We start from the raw sequence: 20,351 nt of genomic DNA, 5'->3' as shown, positions 1-20,351 counted from the left end.
GGAGCTCTCCATATAGTTTTCTTTCTATTGGGGGATACTACACTTAATATAAGCTTTTTTTTTTTTTTTAAATGTTTTTTCTGTTTTTATGTAGTCTTTTTTTCATACTTAAAGCTCTTTGAGGTCAAATCTCTTTAAAAACTAAGAGAATTCATTCAAAAAGACAGATAAATATTGATTTACCTTAAATTGTCCAGAATGTTCTGTTGGGTGGGGGAGGATGATGTTAGCAAGTCGACCATCCACTAGTACATCTTCTTGCTTTCGACCGATAGTGATATACTATCAGAACTATATCAATGTATAAATAGTTCAATAAATATGTTTCAAAAGAGGTCTTGGAACCTAGACATGTAAAGGCGGTCGATCGTTGTGTATGTCACATGACATCCTAGTGAACTGTTTGGTGTCGAAATGAATATTTGGTGCTTCACCCGGCCCACAATCCTCTAACTTCCTGTTGCTTACACTACGTATAGACTGCGTATTCGTTTTGTTACAACAGAAATGTATTCATATTACACGGAAATATTACACACACCAAACGCACAAACAAATAAATTATTCTTTGAGTAATGGGCACCTCAGGGCGTCCCATTGTGTGCCCCCTTGTTTTCACTACTCACACTGGATGGGGCAATCACAGTCAGAGCCGGGGACCACAATATTGGCAATTAGTCCACGGTTGGGCCCGTGAGCGCTGTAACCACCAAGAGTCTGTAGGGGATAGGAGATGGGGAAGGCAAAGGGGGAGGGGGGGGGGAGAGAAAGGGAGGTCACTGGATTGGCGGGCACTCTGTACTTGACAGCGAGAACAATTATCGCCCCATTGACACAATATTAACCGAAATTGTTGGACTTTGTTAGCGCGGCGATGAAAAGGTTGTTGATTAGAAACTTTCCGCGTTAGCTTCAAGACTAGATAGCCCGCTGTTAGCGCCAGTTAACCCTACTGTTACCCACAGATCTGCTGCTGTCAACCGGGGGACTACTTTTTTTTTTGTAAGAGCATAACTTTGGACTCAATTATTTTTAACATAAATATTGTGAAAAAATTACGAGGCATCCCTCGTCTATAATGGTTGCTAATCATATTTTAGTTATTAAGGGATACTCAAAGTAGTTGTCAAAGTACCTTATATCTATCTGCGATGAAGCAAGTTCAATTAACACTGCTTGTTGATTGTATAGTGTGACGCAGGCGTTGAATCATGAATAGAAGTGCGTAATTCTAAACACTTTGTCTTGGGACTAAACATCAATGCCGGGAAAATTAGGATTGGTGTGGGGGGGGGGGAGCCTCTTAAATAACCGAATAATGGGATAATCATAATCGAAAGTAAAGTAAACTACCCCTTGATGTAGAAGTCATCTATTTCTATGGCCGACGGTTAACTAGGGTAGCAATTGGCCAGCACAACGACCACCGCCTTCACTTTTCCCCAAATAATGTTAGGTACCCATTAGAGTTGGTTTGATTCAGGGGGTTCCCTAAAAATCCCGAAATTTAAATTCCCTTTTTCACCGAGATTCTAACCTGAAACTCCTCGTTTCGGACAAATAATTGTTAATCTATCAGCCACCGCGCTCCTTTACAATTAATACACACACACACACAATTCAAAAGTTAGAATGCACAATATAATTCAATTTCAAAAACCAAAAATAACTTACTATCAAACTTTGAAGTGAAACAAACCCCCAAACAAGTTTGTCTTCTCTTTTATGCATGACCAAATTGAAAGTAGAAAGTTGAGGAACATTCGAGAAACGGAAGTCAAAATAGCATTGTCGTACCACACATTCTTTACACTACTTAGTAGAAATACGAAATATTTATAATCGATTGTAACGGGGAAACTTCTGTTTACGTCATGCAACCTTGATACGTCACGTCACGTGACTTATAGTTAAGTCAATGCAAGTTTGTTTTTTTCTGCTTCTAAAACCCTCCAAATAGTCTCAATATTATCCAATGAACTTTTAATTGCCTCAAAATAACATACAGACAAACAAAATACAAGCTTGCAAAATACAAGTTATTTAAAGGAGATTTATAATTGGTATCGATTGCTAGATGTAATTTATTTATTTTATTGTTTCAAAAGTTCATTGCTGTTCAGCGCAGCATGTTTCTCAATGCTATCAATAGATCGATTCCCTCAACGATATTGTCATTTGCTACAGTAGGATTCGATTACTTTAGACTTTATAACATTAATCAGTCTGCTAATTCGTAACAACACACATTCGTATGATTCCAAGATTTCAAATCAATACCAAGTTTGCGGGTAAACTAGACAAGGGATAGAGTAGAGCTATTCAGGGGGTGAAATTCTTAAATACTGTTAAGCTTATCTCTCCTAATCAGGCCTTCTGTAAACACTGCTAAACACAACACAGCAAATCTAACACATCAAGAACCTGACGACAAGGCTCCGAATAATCTGTGGCTTTAATAATGGTCAATTAGAACAGCCAATATGACACAATTGGCAATACATCAACACTAAAAATGCTATACTGTACATCAAAGTACTAAACGAATAAACTCTACTGTCTCTATCTCTTCCTGGACTCGTACATTCACTTCAGGACTCCACCAGGACCGACTTCATGACAGACTTACAGTCCCAGTCTACTCGCTGTCCTGTTTTGACTGCACTGTCTTACACACACTGTGTCTCTGGTCCACGCAGGCCTATGATCAGATGACCATAACCCGGGTCCTATTAACGTGCAAAGTTTATGCCAGTACTGTCCCTTGCCCTTCGATATAGCACACTAAACTGTATTACTGGCCTAAGTCACATATGTCAGCTGATCACACACAGTTAACCCTATTGCGTTGCGAATAGGGTTACAACAATACAGACCTTTATTATACATAAACACACACACACAAGCACACACACACACACGTGACAAAACCCCAACCCAAAACATAAACAAAGAGGAAATCTCTAGGTTGAGATGATCATGCCAGTTTTAAAATGACCTGACATTAAGCCACAAAGACGTTGTGCGTCTGCGTGTTTGAAATATATGGACATTCTAACCACTATAGTCTTTATTTCCAACTGTAGAAAGACCTCAGATCACGTAACACAGATTTAAATTCTTGACGCGACTCCACGAAGCTCTAAACATTCAAATATGCTCATGCCATTTCACTTTATCGTGAGCACGGTTGGATCAAACGACTTGTGAGACCGTGTGTCGCCACCCGAGCTGTGAACTAGCCTGCATCATTATGTTTTACACCCCCCCTTCCACATGGGACAAGTAATTGTACATTAGGTGCAAAGACATTTTAGCATCAATAAGAGACACGACATTCAGAGGAGTAGCTAGGGTGGGGAAGGAGGGGGGAAATTGAACATCCCCCTGGGCCCCACTTGAGGGGGGCCCCACAAATGAGTGTTTTTTTAGATTAAATATTACGCGAAATGCAGGGGCCTCCAAAGAGGTCAAGCCACCCCCCCCCCCGGGGGCCCACAAATGATGGAAAATTCCTAGCTACGCACCTGATATATCATATATATACATGATGAGTTTTTTGCACGTTTTAGTATTGCAGAAGGAAATTATATGAGCGCTTCTGTTTGTAGCATAGGAAAAGCGTCAATTCGGACGAAGCATTAAACTTTAACTCTGTGACTTAAAACTTATTTAGAAAAAACAAATAGACAACTAGCTACAACAATAAAAGAGAGTTGATACGGAGATCAACATCCATGCGATGAGATGTTGTTAAAAATGACGTAAACGCTTGTTTATTTAGTTGGCAACAGTGACGTTTCATTTAGCGTCCTTGACCTTGTTTAGTTTATCGCGAAGATCTTTAATAGTTTATAGCCTCACTAAGACTGCTCGTTCATATTACTCTTTCCTAGCACCAAAAGTAATCCCTTTTGCTACGTCAAAGATGGCGCAGATTCATGCACTTACTTATATGAACACTTCATATATCAAAAAGGTGTCATTAATTGATTTTTATACAATCAGGCAACTGCGTCAAGTGCCTGGCACACGGGCAGGCGTCGCGGTGATCGTCCCTAGTTTCCAATAATCCATCAATAAGAAAGATAGGATCAATCATCAACACCACACAGAAGGCAAACAACTTCTGGATTAGCCCTAACCGCTTCTCCAATGACGTCATAGCGAAAGGGGGGGGGGGTCTAGAAGTTTTGTGGTTAATTAAAAAGTTGGCTTCGCTGCAGCGCGGATCAAATTGTCAGAAGAGCATGGAACAGCTTGGAGAACGAGACCCTCGTACAAACACATACGGGAAAAAGAAATCAAAAACTGAAGAGCCACGTGACAACAGATTGTCAAAACTGAGGATAACTTTGCAGGCTATCAATAGACACGCACACATACACACAAAATGACCGCCCTGCTATCAGTTTCTCTAGATTATAATATTACTATTGATAGCATCCATTTTACTTAATTAAGCTGACATTCATGCTTAGTGAAGTATTGCAGTAAGCGGCAGCAGATGTCGGGTCCAAGCTAATCAAATATTTTTGTCTGTTTTTGGTCAAATTATGTCCTGATGTATGATTTTCTTTTCAACAACGAAATTTGAGTGCAGTACAAAAATTATGGTCATTTCCCACAGATTTTATGTATTCTGGAGATTTCCAGATATTTAGACCTTTTTATCGAATTTTTTTGTTTGAGAATTTTATGGCTAATTTTATAGCCTGTGAAAAATAAATAAATTTAAAGAGTTTTTTTTTTAATTTAATAATAATTATTAAAACACAGTTTTAAGTGTTAGATTATTAGGATATAAAGAGCGTATTCTGAGACAAAAAAACAACAATAACAACATCGCTACTAATTTTAATTTTAAATTGTCCGAACAAGTTGACCACTAAAGTTTTTTGAAGTAAAAAAAAACAAATGAAAAAAAAAACAAATTTGGCTAGAGAATGAAAAAGAGACATATCTTGAACAGGTATTTCCGCATTCCTTGAAGAGTTTGATAAATTAATGTTCAGGAAAATTTTGCGCATCGTCTTCTAAGTCTAGATCTAAAGATCTATCATTGGAATATTATAAGGTGTAGTAGATCTATACATTCACTTATCTAGGAGTGTTTCTCAGGGAATGGAAGGGGTAAAAAAAAATATGTTCCATTGTGTTTTAATCTAACATTCATTAGTTATTAGGAGAAAAAAATCACCTTATTAGTTGTATAGAGGAGGTATTGTCTTTAAAAAAAAAAAGTATTTTAAATGTTTTTGTTTTTGTTTTTGTTTACTAGTTTGGTTGAGTGGTACGTACATGTACATCAGCATCGCATTCAAGTATTGAAGAAGTCAGCTTTCTATGGATGTTATACCGAGGCCATTCGTTATAGAAGGCCTCATCACTGACCTGCGACTTCGCAGCCTGTGGGTAGTGGAGACCAATAGCTTGCTGTCACGTGGTAAAGACCTTTGAAGAAAGTAAAGTAGCAATAATACATACAACATTGAACCATAACTTATAAATGCAAGATCACATCATCACAACCTAATAAAATACTCAGAAAAACACAAAGATAAAGGGACATTTCTTATTCCATATGCTAGGACCAAATCTTCAAAGTGTTCCTTTTTCTTTAGTGACATTACAGCAATAAATGGGTTGCACGAATCATCCAGGAAAACCAAAGACTTTGGAAGTAACGTCTGTAATTTATAAGTTAAGAACTGTAAGGTATCACTGACACTCAAATATCTGTAAGGCGTAAAGGCCTTGTCTTCCTAAAGTTTAAGAATGAGTCCAGTTATGACCTATATACTTTGCCACATCTGATACAGGCAAAATTGTTGTAGTAGCATGTGACATACACGACAAACTTTAGCACACAATAAAAACAAAAATCATCTTTTGTGTTTGTTTTTAGCTGATGAAGGCCTCGTGACCCAAACTTTTGCAAGTTGGTATAGTTTTTTTTTGTTTTCTTTAAATGTGAACAAATAATATTAGAATGATAGGCAGTATCGCAATGTGTGCGACCCCCAAAAAAATGAAATTAAGACTAATATGAAAAAGGGGGGGGGGGCAGAAGAGAATGGGAGGGGGGTAGAGAGATTGTCTGCCAAGAAAACACACAGATTTCAACTCCAGAGACGAAAGAGTTTGGTTTAGACAAGCGACAGAAAGATGGAGGCTGTGGGTGTGTGGGGGGGGGGGGGGTTAGAGGGGGGGCTGGTGTGGGGGAGAGGAACTCAGTCCCGGGAACTGATGACTATTTAATGAGTAACACCGTTTAACTCCCGGCCGAAAAATTATCTCCAATTCTTTCTGGTTCCATCTCCCTTTCACCGCCGGCTAAACCAGTTTAATAAACTGACAGGCTACTGGCCGTGTCTATTAGTCGGGCTCATTCTTGGCTCGATACTGCTTGCGGCAAATGTTCATTGCAATTTTCTCACTTTCTGGGGGCCGCTCTAGCGTAGGGCGGAGCACGAGGGTAGAAAGAAAGAGAGGGTGGGGGTAATTGTTTATTATGATAGTCTCTCTCTCTCTCTCCCCTTCCCTCTGACTCTCCAGCCCTCTTTTAGTTTTCTTGCAAGGGCACTGTCTGCGCCTCCCATGATTATATTCCATTTTAATCACGGATATTGTCTAGAAGTCGCTTGCGGAGAGTCTAATTAAAATGTCGCTTTCAATTTGGTAAAGTTTTATTAGAGAGAGAGGGAGAGATGTATGAAGAGTGAAGGACGATTGCAAAGTTTATCATTCTGGGTGAGAAGGTTCTTAACGTATGAATGGATTCATTATAAATTATTGAAGACTTTATTATAATAAAACATACCTAAATAACAGGTCATATTGCTGAAAAGTCTAGCTTATTTCCCCACATTTTATGTTAGAATTTATCTACGTGTATGTCTTTCTCGATTTACGAAGGTCGAAAAGATGTTGCTGTGTAGGGCAGGACATATCAAACTCGAACAAATAAGCCGTATTTAAAAAGTTTGCTGGGCAAACGAATCAATATGATTTATTTATTTTATACCCCCCAAAAAAAGTTCTAAGCTTTATCGGGAGCATATAGGTAACTAAAATCGCCAAGTAGCTTCGCAAGAACACATTTTAGTAATGGCGATACCAAAACGAATAACATAAAGACGCGAGTGAGAGGCTATCCAAGACGTCCCAGACGCCGATGAGAAAGTAAGATATGACGTGTTTAATATAACCAGTGGAAAGTTTATAAGAGAAAGTTGTAGATTATTATAATCTTCAATCATTAGATCTATATTCCATCTAACCAGCGTTTGTAGCATTCGTATAGCGATGCTATAACATGATCCGTGTGCTACGGTTCAATCTCTTGAGGATGTGGACCTCATTCACCGAAACGAACGATCACGTGATAATATTGATATAACAACGAAAAAATACTGACACGTGATAAACATTATTGATTAAAACTAGATCGTAATTTGTATTGGGAAACACGTGGCTCAATGCTGTTTATTTACGATTGGTGAATGAAATCCATTGAGAAAAGGTTTCCATACTACCTTTAGTCTCTCATCAAACATAGTTTGAGTCAAGAGATGAATTCGATTCTTAATCTACATCGAGATTTAAGAGATCTTAACTCACGCCCCCCTCAGTTTGGTGGACAAGACCCAGATCCTGGTCCGGAGGGCAAACTCGTTGGCAGCAGCTATTGAACGTCTCGCAGACAGATGACAAAGATGTTTATTTCCAAGTAAAAATGTGGAGTGAATTTACTATGGTTGGAGGTGCGGTGGCTGAGCGGTAAAGGGCTTTTTGGCTTCCGAACAGGAGTCCCGGGTTCGAATCTTGGTGAAGATTGGGATTTTGAATTTTGAGATCTTTGGGCGCCTCTGAGTTCACCCAGCTCTAATGGGTACCTGACATCAGTTGGGGAAAAGTAAAGGCGTTTGGTCGTTGTGCTGTCCACATGACACCCTTGTTAACCGTTGGTCACAGAAACTGATGACCTTTACACCATCTGCCCTATAGATTGCAAGGTCTTAAAGGGGAACTTTTATTATTATGGTTACGAGAACTGTCACAGCATCCCTTACGAGGAATCAGATGTGAGATACAGGAGAAGCCTGTTATAGACAATGACCATTGATGACGAAATTCTAATCAGTTGAAATATTTATGTTCATCGGATTCATTATCTCCCCGTTTACATTGGATTAAACTAGTGGTGGCCAAGTATTTTTATTCTCCGACTGTTTCCGCCATCATTGGCCACGCCTCTTTTCAACAGAACGTTTACATTTTTCTTTTTATTTTATTGATTTTAGTTTGGGGGCATGTCCATTCCCCTTCAGCCTGCCCAGTGTGGTCTGGGGTATGTCCATTCCCCTTCAGCCTGTCCAGTGTGGTCTGGGGCATGTCCATTCCCCTTCAGCCTGTCCAGTGTGGTCTGGGGCATGTCCATTCCCCTTCAGCCTGTCCAGTGTGGTCTGGGGCATGTCCATTCACCCTCAGCCTGTCCAGTGTGGTCTGGGGCATGTCCATTCACCTTCAGCCTGCCCAGTGTGGTCTGGGGCATGTCCATTCACCTTCAGCCTGCCCAGTGTGGTCTGGGGCATGTCCATTCACCTTCAGCCTGCCCAGTGTGGTCTGGGGCATGTCCATTCACCTTCAGCCTGCCCAGTGTGGTCTGGGGCATGTCCATTCACCTTCAGCCTGTCCAGTGTGGTTTGGGGCATGTCCATTCACCTTCAGCCTGTCCAGTGTGGTCTGGGGCATGTCCATTCACCTTCAGCCTGCCCAGTGTGGTCTGGGACAATCTCTTTGGATTGGGGAAGGAACTATAATTTCTTTGCAATCAATCCATTGTATTTATGACTAACTTAGTAATCGTGAAATGATTGACGTCTCAGCAAACTTCAGCTCAGGTCACGTTCAGTGTCGAATTTGAAATTCCTAGTTCGAATTTAACCCCCCTTCCCCACCCTTACGGTTTATGAAACTGAGTCATACACCTCATATTAATGATGTATTAATGATGTATTAAGGATGTAAACACCTTTATGAAAATGTGAAATGATACAAAATCATGTACATGGATCTATAGCGAACAACGTCGGAGGGTTAAATGAGCTCGGGCCCATAAACAATAGGGACACTTGAAAATAACATTTTAAAAAAGTAATGGACGAATTCTTACATAATTTTAAATCCATTTTTTACAGTTATTAAATTATATTTCTGACTTAAAAGACAGTATCTACATAAGAATGCTTTTTTTTTTAAATAAATGTATTGATAAGTACGGCCTAAATTAGTTTTTTACCACAACTAACCCCAATCTAGAGAGGGGGAAGGCATACTTATATTCTTGAACCTGAGGTAATGGTACCTTACAAGGGGTACCCCAACAAAAAAGCGCGAACAAAATAGCGCCGACAAAATAGCGCCGACAAAATAGCGCGAACAAAATAGCGCCGACAAAATAGCGCCGACAAAATAGCGCAGAAAAAATATTTTTCAGTCATTTTGAAAGAACTACTTTAAATATCTTAAAATATGAATACAGACAATAGTTTTTTGTTTAAATGTTACCATCATTCTACAGTCATTTGCAGGAAACACTTTAAATATCTTAAAACATAAATATGCAAACAGTAAGTAAAAATTATAACAAGCTAAAATGAATAATTTCATAATAGATCATTTATTTATATTCCAAAAGTGTACTTTGAAAACAGGCAAAGATACTTGTCAGATTGTTACACACATACACAAACTTTCACAAAGCTAAATTGTAGGAAGTGTCACGTAGAAATTCCATCACTGCTTGAAAGGGGTAATCACATTTCAAAATTTTATATTTATCAAGTTTTGCATTTATTTGTACAAATACTCCTTCTTCCCTGAGCTAGCCAGGAAAACCAGTGACTTGGCAGAATTTAAGTCATTGGTTAATATGCATGACTAAATGCATGACGCGTAGGACGTAATCATCTTCTTTTTTGAAGTAACGTCTGTATCAAATAAGATAAGATAAGATAAACATTGGTGAAAAAGGGGAATGGTATAAAATTTAAAGTACTCTCGTTCTCTGCAAATATGGCATACTTTCAGATCTATTCATAATGAAAAAGAGACATCAACAAAAATGCTGCCCAGGACATTAAATTACTAAAAATTCGGTACTATTGTACACATCGTATATAAGTCCGCGCTATTTGGTCTTGCGCTATTTTGTCGGGAAATTTCGCGCTATTTCGTCGGCGCTATTTTACCCGCGCTATTTTGTCGACGCTATTTAGTCGTGTCACGCTTACTAGGCTACACACTGCAACACATCCCCGACTTACGTTACGACAGGAATGGGAAGCCATATGTTCTTGACTTGTATGGAAAGTTTCGTGCATTGTGCACTGAGGGCATTTGGGCGATAAGATTTGAGCCTCTTGATCACTCACTCGTGTGGAGTTTGATGATGATGATAACAACACATATGAACCTTATTATTCTTCAATTTACGCTGATAACATTTCCATTTTCATATACATATGACAAACTAGTTTATATAGACATTTCTCTTGAATGGATTCAATCTAAAAAAAAAAAAAAAACAAGTAATTCAAATAAGTATGGCCTACACGTCAATAAGATCATTATATCTGATAAAAAAAAGCCTTTTTTTTCTTTTTATTTTAACTTTAGGTGAAATTTCACAAGTCTTTACCTTAGTCTGCCTGTTCGGATTCTGTATTCATTATTTCCTAACATGTTCAGGTCTATTTAGGATACCCATTCCTCTCTCTGCGCCCACCCCATTCGATAATGCCACACTATACGCACTAAATCGAGCTCGGGTCCCCTCTATTTGACCGCAGCTAACGTCAGAGCCACGAGTTCCATGGCTTCACAATGGCCACCATGACTGTTACATTGGACAGACAATGGCTTTATATTAAAAGGCGATAAAAAGATTTGCTCCCTGACCATAATATTTCACTCTGTGATCACGAGCAACTAGCAAAAGCTGTAATCACCAATTTGCTACCAACGGTTTGACCTTGGCGCCCGCCTACTCCGCCTCTTTTTCGGTCCTCCCCCCCCCCTTTCTCGCACCACCAGAACCCCTCTTTTCAACTCTATGGACCTGGGCCGTCGGCGATCACAAATCAGCCCCTCCAGTTAATGAGGCCATTTGTCTGGAGGCTCGCACCAAGACAATGGCCTCTTTCTAAAAATAACAAAACACACTTATAATGAAATTATTCGTTTTAAATAATCCACCTCATAATTTTTTTTACAATTTAACAAATTTATAGCGCAAAGGAACAATGGTGGTAATGATTGAATTCAAACTGTAATCTACGCTTCAATGGAGTCTTGGAAAAAGGAATTATCTCAGCAGAAGTGATTTATGGAATTTCTTCTTCATCCTATCTGGCATGCTTTATGTTCACAGCCACTGCGTTTTTATTAATACGGCCAGATTTTTTTTAGCAAAGAAAGGCCATCTGTTTAGACAGAATTTGGTCTTTGGGTTTGACTGGTGTTCTTGTAATTAATTAGATATACTAATAGGAACACAGTATCGAATTGTCATAATCATTAGCACAATAAATGTAGAAAATATCTAGTAAAGAACATTGATCTAAGTCTAATTCAGAATGATTAAAATTTAATTACTGTATTATAATTTGTAAATTTAAAAGGAACATTAAGTTTTGATATTTTTAAAATTGCTTTTGTATAGCGCGTCTTAATTTATGAGTTATATTAGTGAGAAGACAAGGTAAACAAAAAGGATAGTTCTGATAATAAGTAAAAAAAAAGAATAACTCACTGATTGGAGAGCGCCGCCAATATTGTAAATGGTTTGCTCAGAACATACAATAACACCAGTCAACCCTGAGTTTTCTCTTTAAGGGGCTCTAAGCTTTAATTTCCGTACTACACAAGCAAAAAAAAAAAAAAAGCGTATCAAAGGGGAATAACCGCAAAATCGCTGCTATATATCTCAATAATGCAAGGTTTAAAACTCATTTCAATATAAACAAAATATTAATTACCATTAATTGATTAAGAAATCTTTTTTTTATATATTATATTTTCATGTATTGTTATCCACTTGAAATAAACGTGCAAATTTTAAGATTCATCCCAGAATTAGAGAAACAAAACGTGTACCACATCTGTACCAGACAGAAGACATACAGATGGAGGAGCGAGTGGAACACAAACTCGATCGAATATCCATGAATTTCTCTATAATTTATTGTCGCATCTTCACAGTGCTTTTTCAAATACTAAAAAAAAAAATAGGTGTCGGTATTCAGTGATGCATTGCCTAACTTTAATTTAGTAGTAAATTAAAAATAAACGTAATAATTGAAAAAGGTGCGTACCGTCACAAAAAAAGCACTGCATATTCATATTTAAAACCTTTTTTTTTTTCGCTGTGACCTCAGTCCGACAACACCAAAAAAGTTTTTTTTTTTAAATCAGCCAATGGACTGATCAGTCTACATTAGGTATATAGGAATCATATGTCATGGTGGGTCAGTGGGGGCGCTACTGAGATAAGTGTTTCCATTCCACCTTTTATATCGTGATTAGTGAACTGGTTCACGCTGTTTTATACGTAAGCATGCATGTACTATATATCCTCTTTATTTAGTTCTGTTTTAACAAAAAGATTACATACGATGGCAAGACCGCACTTCAAACAACGATTCCTTGCGAACGCCAGTATGGACAGTTTATTGGGACTTCTTAAGGTCTGACAGTTACGCTGGGCAGAGCACGTATCCCATTTGGAGGACGAACGAATGCCAAAAGCAGAGTTGTTTTTTTTTGGTGAGCTAAATTGTGGTCGACGTAACAGAGGTGCCACACGGAAACGCTTTAAAAAACCAGCTTAGGCGCCAACTTAGCTGACTTGGAGAGAGCACCTGGTTGCATGCAGCTTCAAATCGAGACAGCTGGAGGTAGCTTACAAAGGCCGTGGGATACACATTTGAAACCAAGGACGAAGCCGGCGAAAGGAAAATCTAAATCGACCACCGGAGGACAATGGTTAAGCTTGTGTTGTTTGTGACAAAATATGTAGGTCACGGCTGGGGCTGCGTAGCCACATGAAATACTGCATTCCTAATTAATTTTTTAGACTCGAAAAAAAGCCTTATCCTTAAAAAGGCAACATCTGCAAACTAGTTGTATCTATCTCGTGTACTGTACAGATCTTTCAATCTACGAGATCCTCTGTATCGGTTGCCCATGGTTAACGTGTCATGTGGCCAGCAGATACGACCAACCGCCTTTACTTATCCCCAGGTACCCATTAGAGTTGGGTGGTCTCAGGAGCGCCCTTAAGGTCTCAAAATTAAGAATCCCAGTCTTCAACGAGACTCAAACCCGAGACCAAGCGTTTTACCACACAGCTACCACTCATGTATACAGGCGATGGTGAAATCAAATGTTCGATAGCCTTTTAGTTTTTCAGATTTAGACGTAAAAGACAAAGAGTGGAAGACGGGCAGACGGAAGACAGACACAAGAAAAAAGGCGCAATAGTGATTTAAATGTAAGGAAATTTTTAAAAAGTAGAAAGGGAATAAAGAAAAATAATCAGGAAACAATGTTAAAATAACCACAGAAATAATTTAAAGTGTGAATTACATAATAACAAAATAACTGCACAATGACAACAGATTTTTACAAACGTATTTAAACAGGTTTCGAATTTTCAAGATATGAGCCCCAGTTACGACGTCCAAATATGACCTCTGGATATGACCTCAGGATATGACCTCAGGATATGATCTCTATAAAAAAAAAAGTGATATATAACCTCGTGAAATACGATATTTATCATAAGTGCTTCCCTCTAGCGGCCAAAGAAAGAACATAATTGAATGATGGGAGACGATACTGCAGTGACGACAGAGGGCGCTGGGGGTGAGGAGGGAGGGAGATCAAGTTATTGTTTGGGATGTCTTTATATCAAACTGACCAGCAGTCATCTCCACTAGCCCGATGGTCTTGAGTCACAGATCGTCTGGAGAAACACTTAATTCACAAATATATTTCACTTTTAGAGAGAGAGAGATATATATATATAAAGAGAGAGAGAGAGAGCTAGATAAAGATATAGATATATAAGCAGTGAAATAGAAACTTGAATTGTTGATTCAGAATAAACTGCTGGTAATTGACCCATTTTGAATATGGAAATTTGCACTTTACTGTGAGACTGTGTACACAATGAGAAGGATTTATATGTCAACCCAATAAAAATATGTCACTATTTGATCTGTTTTATTTGTTTGTTTGTTTTTTAATTTGTTTGTTTGATTTGTTAAAAGAATATCAGAATATTGCACGATGGACAGTTCAAAAAATGCATTTTTGAGGTTTCGAATGATGGAAAAAATAAACTAACTCCTTCCCTTACTATTTCTAGATTCGAGTTGGGTGATGATTTGAGTTCGCTCTAACCACGTCATCGTCCAGTGACAGGAAGTGGGCGGGGCTGCTTGTTCATAGAGATTTTTTATATGTGGCGAAAAACTAACTATAATTCTGTTTGGGGCATTCAGTGAAAAGCAAATATCAAGTGTTGATCATTAATGTATTTTAAAAGGTTTACGATAATTTTTGCCAACTTTTGTAAGACTGTAAAATCAAATTTGTATTTTCTGTCCCTTTTTGTGACTCAAACTATTGTTGTTTTAATTATTTATAAGTCATCACCTCTTGACGTTGTTTAGTCTGTCTATTTATTTCAAATTTATTTATTTGTTTCTTAATCTCAAAATCTTCCTGTTTTTATTTTCTGACGTTTTTCTTGAGGTTTCCTTATATTGCCTCCACAGTTCACAGTACTGTTAAAAAAAAGCTTATATTAAGTGTATCAATTAGTTTGGATCATCCATCTAATTAAATTTGTAATAGATCTAGACTAACAATAACAAACCTGTGCCATCAGAAATATTTTTTTTAACAATTGTTTTTATTTAGCACTATTTCATGATTTCGCGTTCTCAATTTCCTATGATCCTGTCACTTGTCTTGACCAGTTAGAAATGGGGAGAAAGAATGGGGTATCTAGGTGATCGCTGCTTTTTTAAATGTATTCAAAAAAAAAAAAAAAAAAAAGAGAACAACCTGAATTTCAACTTGTGGGCTAATGCCTTCTCAGGCTTCTCAGGCCAACGCAGTAACCACTCTGCTAGCGAAGAGTCTATTGCCATGGAAGATTGTATATTTATCTACGCAGTAACTACTCTGCTACCGAAGAATCTATTACCATGGAAGATTGTATATTTATCTATTGTTTCTAGTTCATGTTTGTGTTCACTAAGACTCCGACGGCAGCCTAATTTAAAGGGGACTAATCCAGCTTATATCACTACTTCAGTCAAGTATTATTTTTAACCCTTGTTTGAGATACGAAACAAAGTAACTTATTACCAATAGTTAATTAACTAATTGGTTAATTTTTTAAATTGATTTTTGTGTTGTTAGGTGAAAGATATAATTGTACAAAATTTCAGCTTGATCCGAGATTGGCAGTCTAAAAAAAAAACGTGTACAAACTTTAGGCCAAAGAGACACACAAGCACACAGACAGTCAGACAGACAGACAGACAGAGTGAGTTGATTTAAGTTTCTAAAAAAAAAGACAAGTAACTTTTATTAACAATACATTCATTAGTAGCCTACGACTTCAATGTAGATGTGTTTTAAATACACGTCTATTGAACAATTTAAACAAAATAGAACTCATTCTAAAACAAACAAAAAAACAACGCCTCTACATTTCCCAACTAATGTCAGATACCAATGAAGGTAGGGTGGACTCAGGGGCGCCGTAAAAATCCCGAAATTCAAAATCCAAGTATTCCCCGAGATTCGTACCCAGGACCTCCCTTATTGTTATTGAACACTGTGATTAAGATAATGAATTTTTTAATTAATAAAATTAAGTTTATTTTTAAAAAAGGAAAAGATCAAATCGAGCTTTATTCATATGGTCGTATCAAGTTCATTTGAAAAGTCTTCAAGGTTACAGCACAACATAGGTTCTGATTAATGAATTTGTTGTTGGCTTATGACACTGCTTATGACACCCATACCGTATCTACAGCCTGTAGATAGAAAGATACTCAAAGAACAAATATAATGCTAATTTAAAAAAGAGGGGGGGGGGAAGAGCAAGTCAGTGCTGTACGGACCGACAAGAAGACATGAAGAAAACAAACTTTTGCTACAAAATAAAAAAATCATGTCTAGAGCAGCGACGCACTTGAGATAACGGTATTATGCCAACGCGTCACTAGCCATTGATTGTCTTATTGAGAAGACAAAACGCATTAAGCACTCACCGCAAAGACTAAAGTGATCATAATGAAAAAGTGCAACCCCCCACTCACCCCCTCCCCTTTGTGTGTGTGTGTCTCTAAGCTGGCCAGATAAAGGGCTCACAATCACGCACGCGCGCGAAGTTCTTAGCCCGGATAACCGCCAGAGTCCTTCCGCCGTCGGGGGACTTCTTGAGAGACGCAATTTCCTGCGCACATCTCCCTCCGCGCTTCTTTTTTTCCCCCACCACCCTCGTGGAACAGAAGAGGGGTGTGTTGTTGGGTTGGCGGGGAGGAGAGGGAGGGGGAGAAACAGGCTGGGAGCTGAGCTGATCGAGGTTTAAAGGGAGGCGATAAAGGCAATCGAATTACACCCAAACAGCTCCTATATCTGTCACATGTTTGTGTTGTACTTAAAATCCATTATTAGAACACATGCCATTTTTTTCCCGCCAAAAGTCTGCTTCTCTTTAGGTCGTCTGGTATCTAACTTGGTCTAGGACTGCTGGCCAACTGGTCTAAAAAGACACGGTATGTGTAGGGGAGGGGGTCACGATGGCCGAAGAACAAGAGGACTTCAAGTATTTCCCCGATACTGTGACATACTGGTTTCCAACACACAAACACACACGTACACACACACACACTATCTCTGATTGATAACAATGTTATACTCAAACGACTTTATTAATTTGCCATCGGCGATTCTTCGCTGTCTATACAAGGGCTGAGATTTGACCTAGCTTCGGGGCTTCATTTAATGTCAATGGCGAAACATTCAAAAACTAGACTAGTTATATTATTAATATTGTTTCTTTTTCTTCAATGATTAGTTTCGCATTTCGTCATCGTCAAAAAAAAAATTTTACTCATTAATTCTGTGTAACTTTTCATTGAGTTAATATTTCGCTTATTTTCTCGTGCTGCGTAACAACTTATTTCATTAAAATTTCAGAAAGATCACGTGATTAATACGTACATTAATACAATTTAGACCATTAAAGCCCGTTAAAGTCTGTGAAACTAAGGGGAACTAACAATTATATTTTATTTTTCTTATTACTGATTAACAGTGATGTCCCTTTTTGCATATGGCCACCCTCATGCAAAGGTTAGACACAATCTTCTTTTGCTTTTTTTTTTAATTTGAGCGTAAGTCGAATCCCCTTACAGCTTGAAACAGAGTTGCGTGCATAATGATCTAATAGGATATTTGGCTCTGTTTCCGGTATAGATATTGTATATATATATATATATGTTTCTCCCCTATTGAAACTTTTTTTGTGCTACAAACAGAAGAGGTTATAAAAATGTCATTCTGCAGTGCTACAATTATCCCATATATACATTTGAACACAAACTTTGTGGACACTTGCTGTGTTTTGTACACCAGTTACACCAAATAGCAAGCTATTAATAATTATGTCGCCATATATGAAAATCTCTTATAGCTTTTGAGTTACATTTTCTCCCTCCGGCTATTTGACCTGGCGACGCTGCTGAATGCTCTCTTGTACAAAACAAATCATTTTGAACGACGACCTCATCTTTGAACCCAAGTGTTTATCAAAACCCCCCGCTACACAAGGCTACACAAGGCTACACAAGGCTACAGAAACAATGACATTATCACGAGTTGAAAGAGAAACAAAAAAAAAAGAGGCGGCAATGAAAAATTGAGATATTTCAAAAGTTATATCTGCATGAGAATTGTGTCCCATCAATTGACTGGCTAATTCCAGCCATCTGTATGAAAGATTTACTGTGTAATTACCAGATGGCCTGTCCTATCTTCGGCACGCGACCCTCACAAACGCACGGAACTTTCCGCTCCAGCAGGGCACCGCCGATTCCGATAGCTTCCCGCATTGGGTAGGGGGGGTTCAAGTCAATTTCCATGTTTGTGTTAGATAAGACCTCCAGAGGCGAAGTTAAAGAGACAGCCTTTCAAATAGACAGGGATTTGGACAGTTATTGTTTTGGGTGTATTTGGACATTTGTTTAGGTTTGGCCCTTGAGCGCACTAAAACCTGGCCATCGAGATGACAAGCAGCTACTGTGAAGTATGCGGCCTGCCTGAAAGGACGACCACACTGCACTAACAGATCACTCAAATGTTTATCTTAACTTTAAGCCATTTATCATTAGTTGAACCGTCAGTGTAGCGCTGTGTTCTCAGAATTAGATTAAAACAGAAACTCCTGTTTGAGAATTATTTTATTATTAAGAAAATATAGAATGTTCAGTTACTGCAGGAGACAGGGCAGAGCAAAATGACCTACGTGAAATGAAAATCTTAATAGTATTCATTAATTAATAACAAACATAATGTAGACTCAATTCGCTGTTAACACACATAATGTAGACTCAAGACGCTGTTAACACACATAATGAAGACTCAAGGCGCTGTTAACACACATAATGAAGACTCAAGGCGCTGTTAAATAAACATATTGTAGACTCAAGGCGCTGTTAACAAACATAATGTAGACTCAAGGCGCTGTTAACAAACATAATGTAGACTCAAGGCGCTGTTAACACACATAATGTAGACTCAAGGCGCTGTTAACAAACATAATGAAGACTCAAGGCGCTGTTAACAAACATAATGTAGACTCAAGGCGCTGTTAACAAACATAATGTAGACTCAAGGCGCTGTTAACAAACATAATGTAGACTCAAGGCGCTGTTAACACACATAATGAAGACTCAAGTTGCTATGATAACAAACTTAAAATCGAGAGTTTAAACGATAAACCAAACCAAATACGTTTTAAACAGATAGGTCTCAACAGGATCGGATTTAAATATGTGGAGGCCCGGGGCAGAATTTTCTGTGGAGGCACTTACTTTTTTTTTTTTTTTTTGAAAGCTTTAATAAAAATTTTAGAGGAAAGAAATAAAGTACTTGTACATTTAATCTCATTTTCCTTCTTTTACAAATATTTAATATGTATGTTTTAGTTTAAAAAGTGTATATTTTTTTGTTTGTGGAGAGTAAGGGCCGTGGTAGACGCGTAAAATTCGGATATATTTTCATCTTTTTTGGAGTCCCCCTTCTTATGGATTCCCTTGGGACAGTAGCCCCTCCTGCCCTCCCTTAGATCCGGCCCTGGGTCTTAATGTTCTTCTTGAATGTAGTAGAGCATGTGATTTGTCGGAGCTTAATGAGGACCGAGCTCTAACTTTTGTTCCATGTACCGAAAGGGCCGCATACTTACGTTTCAATTTGCAAAATGCGTTGTAGCTAAAAGCGTAGGTCTCTCTGAGGGACATATGGAGTGATCAATCTCACTACGGTATATATGCACTGATGGCAAAGTGTAAACATTTAAATAGATGTTCAAATATGTGTAATGCATTGTATATTTAATTGAACACACACAAAGCTACATTCTGGTAGAGCCTGCATCATTAGTGACTCAATACTGAAGTAAGAAACTGATTTGAAAAAGTCTTATAACGAAAAGCTTTCTAATCTGAAACTATAAACAAATAATGTAGACACTGTGAACCAAGACTAATCATTCCTAACTTATTGGGGGCTAGTTAGTTAATAAAGATGAAAATAAACATTTGCCTTGTTGACTTCATTAAGATATAATTGTACCTGCTGCCAAAGCGGCCCAATGCTCCACACCTGCCGTCGGCCACAGAATGCTTTAATGAGCGGCTTATTCCCGTACAAGTCAAAGCCCCAACTTAAGGGAGATTACGATGAAAATTCTTACGCGATTACATTTAGGACAGAGTTATACCCCTTTAAAAAAAACCACGGTGTGAAGACCTAAAGAAGCAACATTTTTTTCCCTCTGCATCAATTTTTCTTTCAACATGTTAATTTTAGGAAAACGTTTTTGGAATTCGCCAGATTGTTTAAAAAAGCTAATCACCTAGTTACGCATAGTCGGAAAGATTAAACAATTAAATGTAAATTTTAAACACCATAGTTTATCTTCAGACTTCGAAGTGGGTCTCTTTTCTTTCAAACTCTTCTACTGTACACCACGCACA

This window comes from Biomphalaria glabrata, chromosome 1, assembly GCF_947242115.1.
Source record: "Biomphalaria glabrata chromosome 1, xgBioGlab47.1, whole genome shotgun sequence".
In the NCBI taxonomy this organism is placed as follows: Eukaryota; Metazoa; Mollusca; class Gastropoda; family Planorbidae; genus Biomphalaria; species Biomphalaria glabrata.
Note: the sequence above shows the minus strand (reverse complement) of the source record.